The sequence below is a fragment of the Kogia breviceps genome, chromosome 16 (genome assembly GCF_026419965.1).
Source record: "Kogia breviceps isolate mKogBre1 chromosome 16, mKogBre1 haplotype 1, whole genome shotgun sequence".
Lineage (NCBI taxonomy): Eukaryota > Metazoa > Chordata > Mammalia > Artiodactyla > Physeteridae > Kogia > Kogia breviceps.
In genome coordinates this window covers 6,298,522-6,315,255 of record NC_081325.1, presented here as the reverse complement: position 1 = coordinate 6,315,255, position 16,734 = coordinate 6,298,522, and the positions used below count along the sequence as shown (strand labels likewise).

Sequence of the window (16,734 nt, the reverse complement as noted above, 5' to 3'; positions counted from 1 at the left end):
GTACCCATCCCTCGTCCCCCTCCGCCTGACCTGGCAGAGAAATAAAAGATGCTCTCCCAGAAGAGGGGGGGTTGGAAAACACCCCTCCAGCCCTCTCCACCTGGAACAGACCCTCCATCTGGAAGAGACGGGTCCTCAGTGATAAGCGTCTTTGGCAGCGAGCGCACCTCCTGCGTAATTTACCTTTCCGTGCTACCTAGTATGGGGCCCAGCACCGGGGTAACAAGCATAGCATCGTGTAGAGCCTGCCGCGGAGAGAATCCAGATCTCCCTGGAGATTCTGGGGCTGTTTAACCTAGGAGTAGTTAATAGCTTTATTTTGCCCTTTCCCCCCCATATTCCTTTCCATTATGGATTATTACAGGATATTGAATAGAGTTCCCTGTGCTCTACGGTAGGACCTTGTTGCTTATCCGTTGCATATGCAATAGTTTACATCCGCCCACCGCAACCTCCCACTCCATCCCTCCCCCACCCCGCTTCCCCTTGGCCACCACAAGTCCGTTCTCTGTGTCTGTAAATCTGTTTATTTTGTTCTTTACTGAAAAAATAAAGCTTCTTGGATGTGGATATGGCATATAATAATATATAGCAGCCAGAGGAGACAGAATAAAAACTCTACCCCCTTCCCAAAGATGCAGTATTTCCCCCACCCCTTCTGAGCTTTTCTTCCCTGTGAAATGTTTCAGAGGAGAGCGGCTAGGGTGGTGGCCCAGGAGAGATTATGTCAATGAAAAGCAGGATAAATGCTCAAAATGATCTGCACAGAAGGAACCTGCCCGGCTGATGTTTGAAGAGGAGATCCCAGAGGAGATGCCCCACATAACTGGCCTTCCTTTGTCAACCCTGAATCTGGTAGAAGTGTCTGAATCTAGAAAAACAAGTTCACGGTTTCTCCCTCGCCCGCCAACGCCTGCAAGCTCCATACCAGCGGTTCCAGTCGCAGCCATCATTTCTGCCCTTGCCTGCGCGTCTGGATGGATCCTCGTGTTTGCTCTTGTAATGCCACTAACCCCCCCGGGGCACTGCTCTCCAGGGAGCCCGGTGCCACGAGCCGGGGGGCCTGCGGACAGGCTGGGCTCCCGGCTCAGCCTCCAGAGAACAGCGCCGGGGAGACCAGGGGTGGATGCCCCCACATCACTGGTGACTTTCCACCATCACACAGGCCTTCCTCATCGCGGGAGGAGCGCAAGGGCCGAGGTGCCGAGCTCCCGGGAGGACTTCCAGCTGCTGCCCCATCCTCTGTCCCCACACGCCTGCTCCGTTAGCGCCAGCGTCTGTGGCTGAGAATAAGGTCGGGGGGGGGGGGCTGCCAACGGGGCGGGGGGGAGGGTCCAGGGTCGCAGAGGCATGAGGTGCCTGGAACCTCAGAACATCCTCTCCACCCTTCTCTCCCCGGGAAGAACCGCCCCACGTGGGAGACGCGATGGCTCGGGGCGCCTCCAGGAGCAAACGTGCTCTGACCCTGGCAGAGTGCCAGGCACACGTGCACGGAAGCATTACAGCATGACGGTCGAACGCTCTGGGGTCAGACGTGGATGCAAATCCACTTCCGTCACTTCGAGCTGTGAGGTCTTTGGCAAGCACTAATAGCAGGTATTATTACTATTAGAGGTCATTGGGGGGAGGGATCCCAGCTACGTGTACAGGTTAACAGGGGCTCCTTGCTTTCGAGAGGGTTTCGAGGACAGTAGTCGTAAACCACAAGGCACTTACAGAGCTCTGAGTTGCAAAAGCAGGGCCACAGGAAAGTTAATCTAAAGGAGCAGACATCTCCAGTAGTAGCAGTTTACGCAGACAAGCCTGCTTCAGATAAGATCAAAGGCTCCTTTCGCCCAGTAATCTCAGTGTCTCATGGTAAGATTGTTTTGGCTCTTGGGTTCTGTGCCCGCAAAGCCGGTCTCCTGGGGTAAGTCTCAGAGCGGCCGCTTCAAGGAGGACGATGTGGCTTCCAGTAAACAGGGCGGTGTTAAAATCCAGGGCCTCCTGCGCCCACTGAGCGGCTGGCCACAGGGACGCCCAGTGGCTCACGCCATCTGGCCGCTGGGCCCCATGGAGACGGGCGCTCTGGACGGTCAGAGAACACCTTGCGTGGCGCCGGTCCAGCCCTCGCCCGCAGGCTCGGCTTTGCTCCAGCTCGGTCCTCAGCAGAGGGTCTCACACTTCACACAGACTCTGATCCTGCAGGTCTGGGATCCCTGCATTTCCAACAAGCCCCCCAGGGCTGCGGCAGATCCTGGAGCCGGGGCTCTCACCTGAGAGGTCTGAGATTCTCTTCCCTGAGGAGCCCAGCGAGCCCAAGACGGCCCCGGAGGCCCCTGGAGGGCCCTCCGCCACCACGCAGAGACCATGCCAAGAATCGTGGCCCGGCCTTCAAGTTCTCCGTGGTGCTTCAGTCCCACTCAGGGTGCTCGGCTCTCTGTATCCAGACAGACGCCTCTCTCTCGGTCCCTATGCTGGGGGCGGCGGGGCGGGGCGGTAGCTGAACTCAGACCTGTGTTATTCCACAGAGTAGGGTGGCCTGCCATCTAAACCCGACTGTCTCATCTTCTTGTCTGAACTGTTTCTTCTGTTGTTGATTAATTATTTTGATTGAGAACTTCATATGGCATACATGTATGACATAGACATATAAATAATAAGCACAGAAGATTCTAACCCATCATTAAAACATTGATTTGGCTAATTGCACTCGAACTCCATCCACACTGTCGGATTTTTTTAACAGGCGATTTTTAGAGCAGTTTTAGGTTCACAACACAACTGAGCAGAAAGTACCGGGAATTCCCGTACCCACCCTACCTCGCTGACTAACTAACCCTCCTAAGGAAGTCAGGAACCACGGTGAAACGTCGGGTCCCAGCTGGCCCGCCCTTGAGGCGCTCAGTCCCTTCAAGCATCAGCTTCCTCGCCTGTAAATGCAGGGGGCGGCCGCTGAAAGTCCTCTGTGCCACGTGCCCAGCTTCTAGAACAGCATTTGGCACGCAGTGGGCGCCCAGGAATTGAGCACTGAATGAGCTTTGTCTTCATTATTTGGCTTAAAGGTAGTGATTTATCCAAACATTAAAAAAATTATCTTGAAACATAAAAATACCCTCCAACGTCAAACTAAAAGTTCTGTCCCGACCATCCTTATTTTATCGCAAAGATGATCTAGACTCTATCAAAGAGTATTAAAAACTACAGTGCATCACCTGGAAGAATTCCTGTGATTAATCAGATGTCAGAAAGGGACGTAACGTTTGTTTAGGGGATACTGAAGCGTTACACTTGACAAATGCAGAAAACTGGGGGGAAAGGCATTGCTCCCTAAAGAAATCTCTCCACGTTGATGCTTCACACAAAGATTCGCTAAGGAAACGATCCCCGGGACCTTCATGACTTCATTCCCGAAGGTTCTAACAGACCCGCCTGTGAGCACCGTTCTCCCAGGGCCCTGCCCTGAGCTCCTCCACGCCCTCAGCTCTGATGAACTGAATGCAGATGAGCACTGAACGCAGACGAGGTCTGATGAACTGAGCGTAGACGTTCCCGACCTCAGAAACGTTCCTGCTAACTGGGTTACTGAGAGATGCTGTCTCGGTCGCCGTGCACATGATTACACTTCTACCTATTTTTGCCATCATATACGTGCACTTAAAAAAAATGTCTTCCCGCTAAAGATGCTCCCGTGTGCTGTTACGTACGATGCCGAGGTACTGCTCGCACTTAGAGCCGAGGCCTCTTTCAGGCCCGCCACGTAAGCAGCGACCCGGCCGGGCTGAGGGCCACGCCCACGCCCCCAGCGGGGTCAGCGGCTGGCCTCTCCAGCCCTCCCCGGGATGGGCCTCCGACCCAGAGGCCGTTGGCTTATCCTCAGATCTGTTCTCGCCAGTCACACCTGATACCATAATTACATAACTGAATTAGCTATCACATAAACAAGTGATATGTGAATGCAGATTAAAAACACCTCCCTCTCAGCCTCGCCACCGTCCCCCCCCCCGCGCCGTCGCAGCCTCACTCCCCGGCTGCCCTCGGGCAGACTCAAGGTTAACGGCTCTGCTGGAGTGCTCTGACATCCCACAGCACTTCGTGTAATCCTAAAGCAGCAACAGCAATGACATCGTTGCACTTAATATACACGAGACACTCCAGCTACACACTGAAGTCACGATCCTCGTTTTGCAAAGGAGTACGAAAAACAGAGAAGGTCAGCACTTTGCCCGAGGTGTGACAGCACACAAATGACAAGGTCAGGGTCTAAGCCCCGTTTCACCCACTGGCAAAGCCCACGCTCTCCCCCACTTTGCCAGGCGGCTCGCCTTCTGACGGGAAAACACACAGTAGAGACCACCCGGGGAGAAATGCAAGGAGTCTCCCCTTCTAGCGCCGAGGTTACACCCTCTCATTTGAATCTGTCCATGTCTCAGGAGACAGCAGCAGACACCGCAGCCACTGACAGCGCAAGCAGGTGTGAAAAGAGCCCTCTGTCGAAACTGCGCGCTCTCGAAGCCGTGTTCTGAAAGGGTGCCGTTCACCCCGCCTCCCTGGCTCTGTGCCCCAGGCCCCCTGTGTCCAGCAATCGCCGAGGCGGACATCGACTTCGGCTACGGACCGCTGTCAAGCCTCAGGAGGGTAAGGACGGGCTGGGGGGAGCAGGGTTGAACCTGCGCCGCAGCCGGAGGGCCCCGCGTGTGCTGTGTAGCTGCTCCAGGGGAACGGATCCTACACGGATGAGGCCGCCGGCGTAGACGGTCACTTCCCCGTCCCCCCAGGGAGGCCCGGGCCGAGACCCTTCTCCACCTGGACTTGGAACGGCTCCCTTTCGGGGCCAACCCTTCATCACCCTGCCCTCTCCTGGCCACTGCTCTCCTGACCTGCCCTCTGAGTCTTGCGACCCTGGTAACGCACTGTCACCTGGCTTAGTCAGGGGCACTGGGCGCTATGTCTTTCCGCTGCATTGGGAGCTGCCCGAGGGCCGGATCCTTCAGTGCAGCAACCACAGTGCCTTTTCTGTAGTAGGTGCAAAAGAAACCGTTACTGGATTTGATTAACTTTGCAGGTCATTTCAAGAGTCGGCCTTTGAAAAGTCCCTTCCACGCCAAAGACAAAATCATCCTGTTTGCACAACAGGTGAAGAGGTGACGCCTTACAAAGAAAAAAGGCAAACGCCCACTCCCCGACCCCCCACCCCCCCGGCCCCCTCTCCCTCACTTCGCTCCTGTCTTCCCTCAGGGGATGTTATCAAGCTCCGGACATCTAAACACTGAAAAGGTACACTTCTAGTTTAGGGGGAAACCAGACATAAAACATCTCCCCTTATGACCCGAGAGAGGCCCGCTGGAGGCACACAGGAGATGCAGAGGACGGGCAGTGGCTGTCCGCGCGGAGGGCGGGGAGGCTTCCCGTGAGCAGCCCCTGGAGGAGGGAAGGCTTCACGGAGAGACCAGCGGGCACAGCAGCACGGAGGCCACACAGAACACAGCACACCTGGGAAGGCAATTCGCAGGGACAGGTGTCCAGGCGGGAGGACACGTGAGGGAGCGCTGGTGAAGACGCAGGCGGCGCCAGTGTGGCCACGAAGAGTCAGTCCACATGCCGTGGGCTGTGGGGTCCCCCAGGGGGCTCTTGAACACCACCTTGAAGGATGAGAAGGGCTTCGTTAAGAGGGAGCTACTCTCCCTGAGGAGAGCATCTGTGTCTTATCCTCCCCGGAGAGCCACCGGCCCCTTCTAGAGATGCTCCATAAATGTTTGTTGAAGAATGGATGAACCCCCCCCCCCGCCCACGACAGTGCTGCTCAAGCCCTCGTGAGCATCAGAATCACCCGCAGAGATTGTTAAGCTCGGCCGCCGGGCTCCGTGCCTGCAATCAGTTACTGACCAGTAGATCTGAGAACACACCGAGAAATGGCGCTTCTACCAAGCTTCCAGGGGCCGCCGGGGCTGCTGGCCCACAGACCACACACTTCGAGGAGCCCTGGTTTGTGTAGCCTCCCTCCTCTTCAGTTTACGTGTAGAAGTCTGAAAATTCTCAGAGGTAAGTATTTCGAGGGGACCTGGGATCAGGGGATGAATAATATCTTACCTTTCTACACTGCTTTATAGTTTCCCAAATATTTTAATTTATCATGTTTGATCCTTGTGCTTCTGTGAGAGTATTATCCCATTTTAAGAATGAGGAAGCGAGGGTCCAGAGAGCCAAAGCTAATTGCTCAAGGAACTACTGGTGGTAAAAAGATGCAGTTAGCAAATATACATCTCACGACGGAGCTCTGTCCTCCACACGGAAAACAAAGAATTTTGAAAATAAAATATAAACTAATTATAAATATTCCTCTCTAGTAGATGATTTTCAGTATCACCTCCCTACAGTGTTTTTGAGAAGTGAAGGAAGTTCTGGGGTTATAACTCACTTTAAGTAAGACCTAGAGTATCTATTCAAATTGATGCTAATAATAATGTCACTATTATTATTATTGCATAACTAACATATCACAGTGTTATTATTTTAACTGTAAACAATACAGTAAGATCGGTGGCAACTTTTATGACTTAAGCTACTATTAGTGTAAAAGACTAAACCCATACGGATGGGTCCTGACATGACGGCTGAGTGTGGAAGCGGGCGCTAGAAACTGTCAAAGGCTGTCAGTTACAGCCTATAAATGATGCGGCAGAAATGTGAGGGGCGCGCACTCTACACGAGCCCCCGTTATTCTGCTGCACGGCCTCACAGTGACCATTTAAAGATGCAGTTATAATTACACACGGACCCGTCGTATGATGTCTGTGTTTCACTGCGAGCAGTGATACCGAAACAGGTGACCACGTCAGTTGCAAAAAATCCATCAATCACGTACAGAAAATTAAAGGAGTGGTTAGCTGGGTCTCCTACTTCGTTGTGAACTTTCTGTTTGAGAGGCGGCGAGGTCAGCCCAATGGTACACATGTGTGATCGTTTAATAACCCTTTTGACAATTCTTACGATGATATGCAATGTCGGTTGCAGTTACAGAGTCCATAGTATGGTAATTCACACAAGGAAATCCAAAGACCGAGTTGTAACTCCTTTATAGACACCGACTTTCCCTGTGATTTTTTTTCATAAATTGTTTAGACTTTCTGTGCTTCTAATTCAGCAACTGTAAATTACTACAGTAGTAGGCACGCTGCTTAGCACTGAAGTTTGTTTCAACAAAAGGTGCCCACCTCAGAGAGCTTCCCAAATGGTTTAGAAATGTTCCTCCTAAAACTGTAATTCAACACCTAGTGGTATCCTATTAACTACTGTCAACTCCAAGCCAGCGGAGGAAAAGAGAAGCTTCTAGAAGACATGAAATCCTGCACCAAAGCTCCTACAGTTTATTCAGAGACCATTTGAAAAGGCTTCGTTGTGTGTTTCACAGCCCACAACAAATACCTAACGTGCATTAAAGAAATGCAGGCCCTAGGCTGACCTCTCTGCACGACACAAGGAGCAAAGGCCCCTGCCTTTGAGGCTCTGACACTGCAGAGGGCGGGATATGCCAACATACATGTAACTAAGCTAGGAGACAGAGAAAAATAAACGGCACAGAATAAGCACGCCTAAAATGACAGGGTCCGAAGAAGGGAAAAACTAAGGGAAGCCTTCGTGAAGAGGGGACACTTGGTCTGGATTCCAGGCGGAGGGTGGAGCATGAATGGGCAGAGGCAGAAAAGCACAAACACAGGGAGGAGAGAGTCATCGCCTGGCGGCTCAGCAGAGGTGGGCGAAGAGGGTTAAAGCTGTGCAGAGGTCTGCTTTCAATCAACAGACAGTTCCCGTAAGAAAATCCACTTAAGAGTTACCTGAAGACAGGAAATGAATCCCAGGGCGCTCCAGGGCGACTGGAGTTGGAAGGTTAGAAATGAAGGCTCCTAGCCCATTCCTCACAGGGCCCCGCAGTCCGGCCTTTGTGCGTGTCTACTTCCTGGTCCTACTTCTCTCCGTAGACCGACTCATCGCGTGAACTCCAGGTGTGTGTGGCATTTAGCTGCTGTATAAATCCTGTTAGTTTCTCTCTCACAGTCAGGAATCCGGAGGCACGGGATTCCGCAGTGTCGGGACCCGAGCTCCACCGGGAGTCCTCTTGCTCCGGGAGGCCATGCAAGTTCCAGCTGTCGTGTGCACCTTTGAGCCAGCAGAGAGGAGGAAGGGGACAAGAGCACACTTCTCCTCCCGAGAGAACTTTCTGGAAGTTGCACATATCTGCTTATTTAGGGTGACCATGTCATATGCCATCTACTGGAATGCTTGTGAGGGTGAAAGAGGATGTTATTAATAATCACACCAGGGGCTTCCCTGCTGGAGCAGTGGTTAACAATCTACCTGCCAACGCAGGGGACACAGGTTCCATTCCTGGTCTGGGAAGATCCCACGTGCCGCGGGGCAACCAAGCCCGTGCGCCACAACTACTGGGCCTGCGCTCAAGAGCAAGTGCGACATAACTACTGAAGCCCATGTGCTCTAGGGCCCGTGCTCCGCAACAAGAGAAGCCAGCACGATGAGAAGCCCACGCCCCGCAGCGAAGAGTAGCCCCGCTCGCTGCAACTAGAGAAAGCCAGCGCGCAGCAACGAAGACCCAGTGCAGCCAAAAGTGAATAAAATTTAAAACAAAAAATCATACCAGGATAACAGGCATAAACTAGGACATTCCCAGGTCTTATGGGGGATATATATATATATATATTCCACTGGCCAGAACACAGTCAAATGGTCACACCTGTCTGTAACGGAGGCTACACGTACTGTCTTTATTCTGGGCAGCTATGTGCTCAGCTAAAACCTGGGAAAGAGGAGAAAGAGTATCTCTGCCCCAAGTGCCCTTTGACACCCAACAAATGTCCCAGTTTGACTGTGTAAGTTGTCACTGTGTATAGACTGGTGTCCCGTAGGTCAGGCTCCTGCCCTGGTCCAATTAGCTATGAATGGGAGAGGGCATGAGGGCAGGACGTTTGGACTCTAAGTGTCCCCTCTCAGGGGTGGTGTCCAGGAGCAGAGACTGAGAAAAGAGCCTGGGCAGAGCAGGCAAATTGACTGACCTGTCAACTACAACAGGCTACAGACCCACTGCGGAGGACAATACCCGCTGGAGTGGAAAATCACACTCCAGTTCAGCAGGCAGGTGGTGGAGAATCGCCAGCAGCCTTCCCAGCAAGGCACTGGCGTGAATGGAGCTTTACTGAAGCAAGGTCATCCTGGCCATAGTGTGTGGGCCGACTTGGAATCAGGTGGGATGGAGAGCTACAGGTCCCCTTAAGGAACCCCTGCATTAGGCCAGGTGAGATTGAACTTGAACTTGACCGGAACATTAGGAGGCAGGGAGAACTGTTAAAGCTGGGTAGGCACTTAGAGCAACAAGGGGTAGCCGGCGGTATAATGGCAAGAGAAGAGTAAGAAAATCTATAAAAAGGAGAATCACAAATTCAAAATCACGACAGTTTGGGCCGCGTAGCGTAGGGCACTGAGTACAACGTGACTGTATGATGATGTGTAGCCATAACGGTACTCCCATTCTTGAAAACAATATTCATTATACCACGTTTCAGAAAGCAATAAAGTCTGTAATACATTCTATAAAATACTTTTATTCAAAATGGTAAGAAGTTTTGTGTTCTTTTGCGAGGTAAGCTTAGGTATCTGTAAGATTCTCGTATACAAAACATCTTATTTCCCAAATAATAATTAAATGAATCCTCACCATACCTGAAACCGCCATGCCGTCCAATGCGTATTACAGGACAGCCCTTGGATGTGTAGGTTTTGTTTATCCTGCTGAACATCAGATAGAAAGCACGGCGCTGGAGACCCAAGTTGAACATTTTAAAACCTCAGCTAGGGACTTCCCGGGCGGTCCAGTGGTTACGACTCTGCCCTCCCAGCGCAGGGGGCCTGGGTTCGATTCCTGATCAGGGAACTGAGATCCCGCATGCCACACAGCACGTCCCCAAAAAACAAAACCTCAGCTAAATAAATATATAAAACTCATTCAAAGCAGGTCAAGCCTCTCGTCTGTGGCAGAAATGCAGCTAAATAATACGCAACACCTTCGTACGACACAGGACACTCAGCATCAGCCCTGGGTGGTCATACCTATTGAAAGGTGTGGGTTTCCAATTGAAAAGCTCGAGTTTACATGACTCTCCTTTGAAGGACCAATTTCTGGAACCTTTCAGTCCTTGATCAGAAAGTGTGGACTAACGGAATAACAGGAACATGGAGGGCAGGTACAGGAATTGGTGGCCATCTCTTTTGCTCACACAGAAAGACAATAAACAACCAGTTCTTCTCAGTATGATGCTCTAAATTTAAAGAAATACACGTTTGGAAAGTTCAGAGGAGGCCTCTTTGGTAATTTTGAATAACAACTGGGAAAACTGTCCTAGAATGGATGAAAGCAAAATACACACAAAGAAGCTTCTAGAAATCTGAGCCTCTGCATCTGATTGCTGAAGCAGTCCTCCATTCCCAATAGGGATTTTTTTTTAAACATCCCTCACAGATTATTTTTGACTTAGCCAAGCAGGGAGTCTATTTTAAAGCTCCCAATTTGAAAGTCATGGAAGCTTTATAAAGTTCTCCACCTGCATCTCTTTTTAGGAACAGTCCTTTATCCTCTAAAGGATGAAAACCTCTAGCATATAAAAACTTTGTTAAGCTGTCACTATCAATAGGATAAAAAAAAAATAACAGCTGACAAAGAAGAAACAAATTGCATCTTCGAATAAGTTTTCTTGAAGCTCTTGTTAAAAGCTATAACCTCTGATGTTAACTAAACTTAACCTATTCTGACCCTGGCGGTGGCCCTTAACCTTTTCTTTCTTCTGCTTCCTGTGACTGCTGGAGAATACTGGCCCAGTCCTTGGAAAAGCGTTCTCTGTAGCACACAAAGGCCCAGGCTTCCTGCTCCCCAGTCAGGAGGCCCCGGATCGACCGAGGGGTCAGCACCTGTGCAGAGAAGCAGGTGACAGTGGCCTAGCCCTTGGAAAAGCGTTCTCTGCAACACACAAAGGCCCAGGCTTCCCGCACCCCTCTCAGGATGCCCCAGATCGACTGAGGGAGGGATCAGCACCTGTGCAGAGCAGGTGACAGTGGCCTAGAGCAAGTTGTAAGCATGTCTGCCCTTCAACTATCACGCTGCAGCTTCAGGCATTCAAGCCACTGAAGTTCAGGTTTTCTTTGTGAATGCAGATTTTAAACAAATTCATCTATTGCTGTTCAACTGACTGTAAAATTGGTAGATTTACTGTTGCAAAAAAAAAAAAAAGAAAGAAAGAAAGAAAAACGGAGAGCTTTCACTTCCACTTTGGTAAGGTCATGGATACATCACAGGCTGCCAGCAAAACAGCCTTTAAAATCTTTGCAGGGGAAGCTAGCAACTTCCCGGGGGGCGAAAGCAGCCAAACAATGACGGAAATGTCCAGCGGAAAGTCCTCCCGATACAGTAAACGTGTGAAACTCCACATCTGAGAACTTTCCAAGATGTAATGATTTGCTTTTAATTCCATTTCCCTCAAAGATGGGAAACAGTGAGAGCACAAATTTGTTGCATCACTAACATTATATTTACTGTTAGTTCTGCTTCCTTACATAGCCTTGTAACTAGATCTCACGTGGCTCTTTAAACACATTATTGGGTTTTCTTTATAATGTAGAACACTAATAACTTGGTCCTGCTTTGCTTTGACTTACACTGTAGGAAACAGTGCGCCTTTCATAAAGTTTCCTGTACTAGCTTTGTATTTCTGCATGACATCTTATGATGGTAAAGGAAATTATTTTCATTAAGTGTTTCAAAATGACCAAAGTTAACTGACTCACTCTGAAACTTAACATCTTTGAAATGGAAACATATGGCCCTGTTGCTTTTCCAAAGGAGACTTTTGAACCTATTTATTTTCTGCTTCATTCAGCTGCACAAGAGATTTTTCACAGAAGTGGCCCTTCCATATATAAATATTCTTTTACTTAGTAGACATGAGAGCTTTTTAAAAAAATTCATCACAGTGTTATTTATTCATTTTAGACAAACTTGTTTTGCTTATTCCTAACCACCGTCATGTTTTAATCACTGGTGCCATTCCTTTTGATAAATGATTAATCTGGAGTCTAATGTTATGGGAAATTTTATACATGATAAAGAAATTTATTCTGGGGCTTCCCTGGTGGCACAGTGGTTAAGAATCCGCCTGCCAATGCAGGGGACACGGGTTCGAGCCCTGGTCCAGGAGGATCCCACATGCCGCGGAGCAACTAAGCCCGTGCGCCACAACTACTGAGCCTGCGCTCTAGAGCCCGCGAGCCACAACTACTGAGGCCCACGCACCTAGAGCCCGTGCTCCGCAACAAGAGAAGCCACCGCAATGAGAAGCCCACGCACCGCAAAGAAGAGTAGCCCCCACTCGCCGCAACTAGAGAAAGCCCGCGCCCAGCTACGAAGACCCAATCCGGCCAAAAATAAATAAATAATTTATTTTTTTTAAAAAAGAAAGTTTTACTGAATCTAATAATAGTTTGAGAGTATATGAAGGGTTTTGCCACAGATGTGGTCACCAGATGTTCCAGCTCTTCTGAGGAACCAGCAGCAAGTAGCTGCATGACGGATTTAGGTTACTTAAAGGAAGATTTCCTCAGTCCTTTAAAACAACAAAATGAGATGCTGAGGGAGGGCTGACTCTCCTTGTTTGGAGTTTTGTTTTTTGTTTGTTTGTTTAAGTGTACAGATGTTCACATGTTTGGAACGCATTAATCACACTTCTGCCTGTGGGTGATGGTACAGGTTCTGTAAGAAGTCTTCCAGCTTTCACGTGTTATGAGAATAGACACATAGTAATGGGCTGCAGGCATCTTCCGGAGGTTCTGAAGTCACCCCACATCAGCCAAAGCCCTGTGCGCACCTTGCTCTCTCTGTCCCTTTCGACACGTTTGTAAACACGGACCCAGGCGAGCGGAGCACGGACCCTCTCGGCTTTTAAACGGCACCGTGACGAGAAAGTGGCCGCCATTTAAGACAACGCTCTTACTGGATACAGTGTGCACCGCACAGGCCCTCACACGTAATAGACTCCCATTCTTTTGTTTTACCAAAATGTTCTGGCAGGAGTTGACAGTGTAATGCAGGGAGGGAAGGAGGCATATAAACTACCTGCAATCCATTAACAACCACCTGTCGAAGGATATGCAGGGTACTGGACCTCACGCAGGCTCTGCCACACGCACAGACCTTCAAAACAAACGCAGAGCTACTAGCAGAGTAGCTTCTCCATTTGTTGCAGTCACTGTAGCCTCATGAAGACACAGCCTAGTGTTAACAATTCTTAAAGAAATCACCCACAGAGTAACGACTTTGCGGGACAGATATCTTGAACCTCAATGACCTGGGCTGAGCAACTGTGTTTCACACCCCTCTGTCCGCACCAGTGGGAGAGAGGGGACTTCGAAAGCTAACAGGCAAGGAGAGGGACAGAATATTTCCTTTAATCCTTCATCAGAGCAAAAACATCAATATCCGCCTTGTGTGAGGAAATGTGTCGCTCAGGGGCCAACCAGGAGAAGTATCATGGAAATTACCCTGTGGTGGAAAATGTAGAAGTTTTAGAATAGCCAGGATTTGAGTCATACTGTGGAGTTACACTTTACATTCTGGGCTTTGCTTTTTTGGTAAATTACGGGTAGAGACAATAACAACTTGGAAAGCTCTATAGGCTGCTGAGAGTCCTCTTCTCTGCACATACTGAATGAGACGGCGTACAGGGGCTTTCTGGTGTAGTCATATCCCGTCCCCAAACCAAGAAGGGTGCCTTAGCAAGCAGAGGCCGTAAATACAGGGAGGGGTCCGGAAAGACCCAGTTACCTGCTTTACTATCATTATTCAAAGGTCTTCAAAGTCACCCCCACTGGAGCTGAGCCCAAGACTCTCAATGATTCTTTAGAAGCTGCCCGGTCCCATTTCAGCTGGAGGTCAGAGCAGAGTTCAAAAGAAGGGCTAAAAAGAACCTGCTTCTCTCTCTGAGGGCATGTCTGTAACACCCACCCTTTTCTGCTTATCTCCTTCCAGGAACACCAAAGCCCCTCTCTTGTTGAGATGTCTCACAATGGCAGTCTAGAACACTCCCCAAATCATCTATTCTGGTCACTCATACCTTCAAAGAGGGGCTGCCAAAAAAAAAGGGATGCTGACAGGTAGCTCCAGTTACCAAGGACAACTTGGTGTGAATTTATTCGAATCATAATCTCATCAAACGTTAAGTCCTTAGTTTGGGTATTAAACTCTTCAATCAATTTCACTTAGTATCTTCCCAGACTTGTAACTTCATTGACACTCATTTCATAAGGGACATTCAGCATTAAGAACACCAACTCTGGCACCAGGCTGCCTGGGTTTTTTTATTCTTGAATCTGCTACTAGCTGCGTGATCTTGGGCAAATTACTTACTTTCTTCAGGCTTCGGTTCCCTCACCTGTGAAATGAGGTCATTACATTTTCCTGAGGATTACACAACTTGAGAGAAGTCAAGCACTTGTGGGACACTGCCCGGCACGCACACAGGTAAATGCTGTAAATGCGGGCATTTACAGGTGACAAGCACCTACCATTTCCCAAGTTTTGTGCTGGTCACTCCATCCCCAGATCTACACTAAACAAACACATCTTGCTATTAAAGAATATTTTTGGTAGGATAAAATGAATCTTTCATTCTTCGTGTTTAACTCGGAAAAGACCAACATGCAAATACTAACCTTGGCCTTTGGGCCACACGTAGTTTTTCTGGGTTTACCACTTCACTGTTTTCTACAAAAATTCAGTACCTACTATGACCGACGACGCCGTGAATTTGATGAGGAAACGGAAACTTGGTCTTTCCTCTCAAGGAACTATTTAAGGCTGCATTAGTTTCCTCATCTGAAACGAAACAGGCAATGCGAGACTTGAGCTGTTTAATGAGAATAAAGCGACGTGTCCTGCTGGACCACAAGCATCCAATAGAAGCAGCGTGCTCTCATATAAATCAAAGTATCCTCTAACTAGGGGGCTTCAGGGAGTCACGGCCACTGAGGAATTCCCACTCTGCCACGGAGGAATTTCCTACTGGAGAAGAGGCGAGAGGGGCAGGGGCTGGCACGGCGGCCTGCAGGCTAGCGGACCCCAAAGCAGGCAGGCAAGAGACCGGGTGCACGGTCCGCTCCCAGGGTTAGAACTGCTCCAGAGCATGGACACCGCACGCACGCCCCACGCCAGTGTGGTCCTCGGCCAAACGCTGCCGGCTCCGAGCTCTCTGGGTTACGGCGCCACGGGGGCCTTCCGCGCCCGGCCCGGCGCTCGCAGGCCGCCAGTGCCGCTTGCCTGGGAACCGACGGGAGCCTCTGCTTCCCGAGTCGGCCTGCTCACCTGCAAATGCAGACAGTGCTCCCGAATTCACAATAATTATAAAGACGTTTATGAGACAGTTTATTAAGCATGCTATCAAAATAGTATTTTATTAAATAAAAAAAACGTGTATGGGGCTTCCCTGGTGGCGCAGTGGTTGAGAATCCGCCTGCCGATGCAGGGGACACGGGTTCGTGCCCCGGTCCGGGAAGATCCCACATGCCGCTGAGCGGCTGGGCCCGTGAGCCATGGCCACTGAGCCTGGGCGTCCGGAGCCTGTGCTCCGCAATGGGAGAGGCCACAACAGTGAGAGGCCCGCAAAAAAAAAAAAAAAAAAGACGTGTATGAAAGCTCTAAGCCTAGTGGGAATACAGCCACACCGTGGTCGGCGACAACGTAATGGACCGAGGAGACGGGAAGCTCTGATCGCCGCACCACCTCCGGCTGCAGGAGCCAGGTGAACACCAACTTCCCGCACGCACCTCCTCTCTCCCTCGGCATTTCCTGCCGGAGGACTTTAGACCGCCGGCCGGAAAGGCGCTCCTCCTCACGTCATCTTTCCTTTAAAGACGCAGGCCGAAGCCCCGCCCACTACGGAAGGTGAAAGGGTCTCAGGCGGAGCCGGTTTGCGGGCTCCTTCTGCCAAACCTTACCAATCGGCGGCCCGGAACAGGTAAAGCTAAAGGCAAGGGGCGCTGCGCGGGTGAGGGGACCTGCGAAGGGAGGACGGGGTCGTAGAGACGTGCCTGCGGAGGACGCGGCCTTGCGCTCGGCCGTGTCCCTGTGCCTGGAAGCTCAGTGCCGCCCACCCGCCAGCGGACAGGCCCTGCAGACCGTGCCTCGGGTTCGGGGATTCGGCCGGGCTGTAAAGCCGTCTTCGAGCCCAAGCTGCTGTCCGCGCACCCCAGAGCCGCAGCAGCTAGACCCGCTGTCCGGGGTCCTTCAGGCCCCTGGACCTTCCGCCCAGCTATCCCGGTGCACGTACGGGCACGCACGCAGGCCGTACGTCGCTCCGGCCCGCTCCGGCCCGCTCCGGCCCAGGCGCGCCGCGGGGGCGGGGCTCTGGTGGGCGTGGCCGCCGCAGGTGCACGTGACCGGTCTGTGGCGCGCGGGGTTCCCCCCACCCCCCAGTCCCTGGCTCAGCGCGGAGCAGGGGAGGGCGTGCAGGCTCTTTGCGCTCTGCGGCCAGAGAAGGCGGCGTAGTGGGGAAGGTCGCTGAGTGATCTGGGATTTCTTGTTTTCCCATTTACCATTTACTAGGCTCCATGGCATAAGACTCCTGAAAGAAGGAAATACATTTTCTTACTGAAGAGCCGCAGTTCCAAGTACAGGTTATGAGAGGCTTCAGTGTAAGGAAGTGC

At 50.8% G+C, this 16,734-nt stretch overlaps 1 long non-coding RNA gene across 1 annotated transcript in view; it reads right to left on the bottom strand.

The window, feature by feature from the left end:
• The window catches only part of LOC136792811 (uncharacterized), a 104,672-nt gene extending 88,298 nt beyond the window's left edge, over window positions 1-16,374 (bottom strand). The window contains exons 1-2 of the long non-coding RNA XR_010837270.1: window positions 16,120-16,374; window positions 14,746-14,908 (exon numbers count right to left, since the gene is read on the bottom strand). This is a non-coding gene — a long non-coding RNA (uncharacterized lncRNA). The remainder of the gene's footprint in view (window positions 1-14,745; window positions 14,909-16,119) is intronic.
• Between the last annotated feature and the right edge of the window lie 360 nt (window positions 16,375-16,734).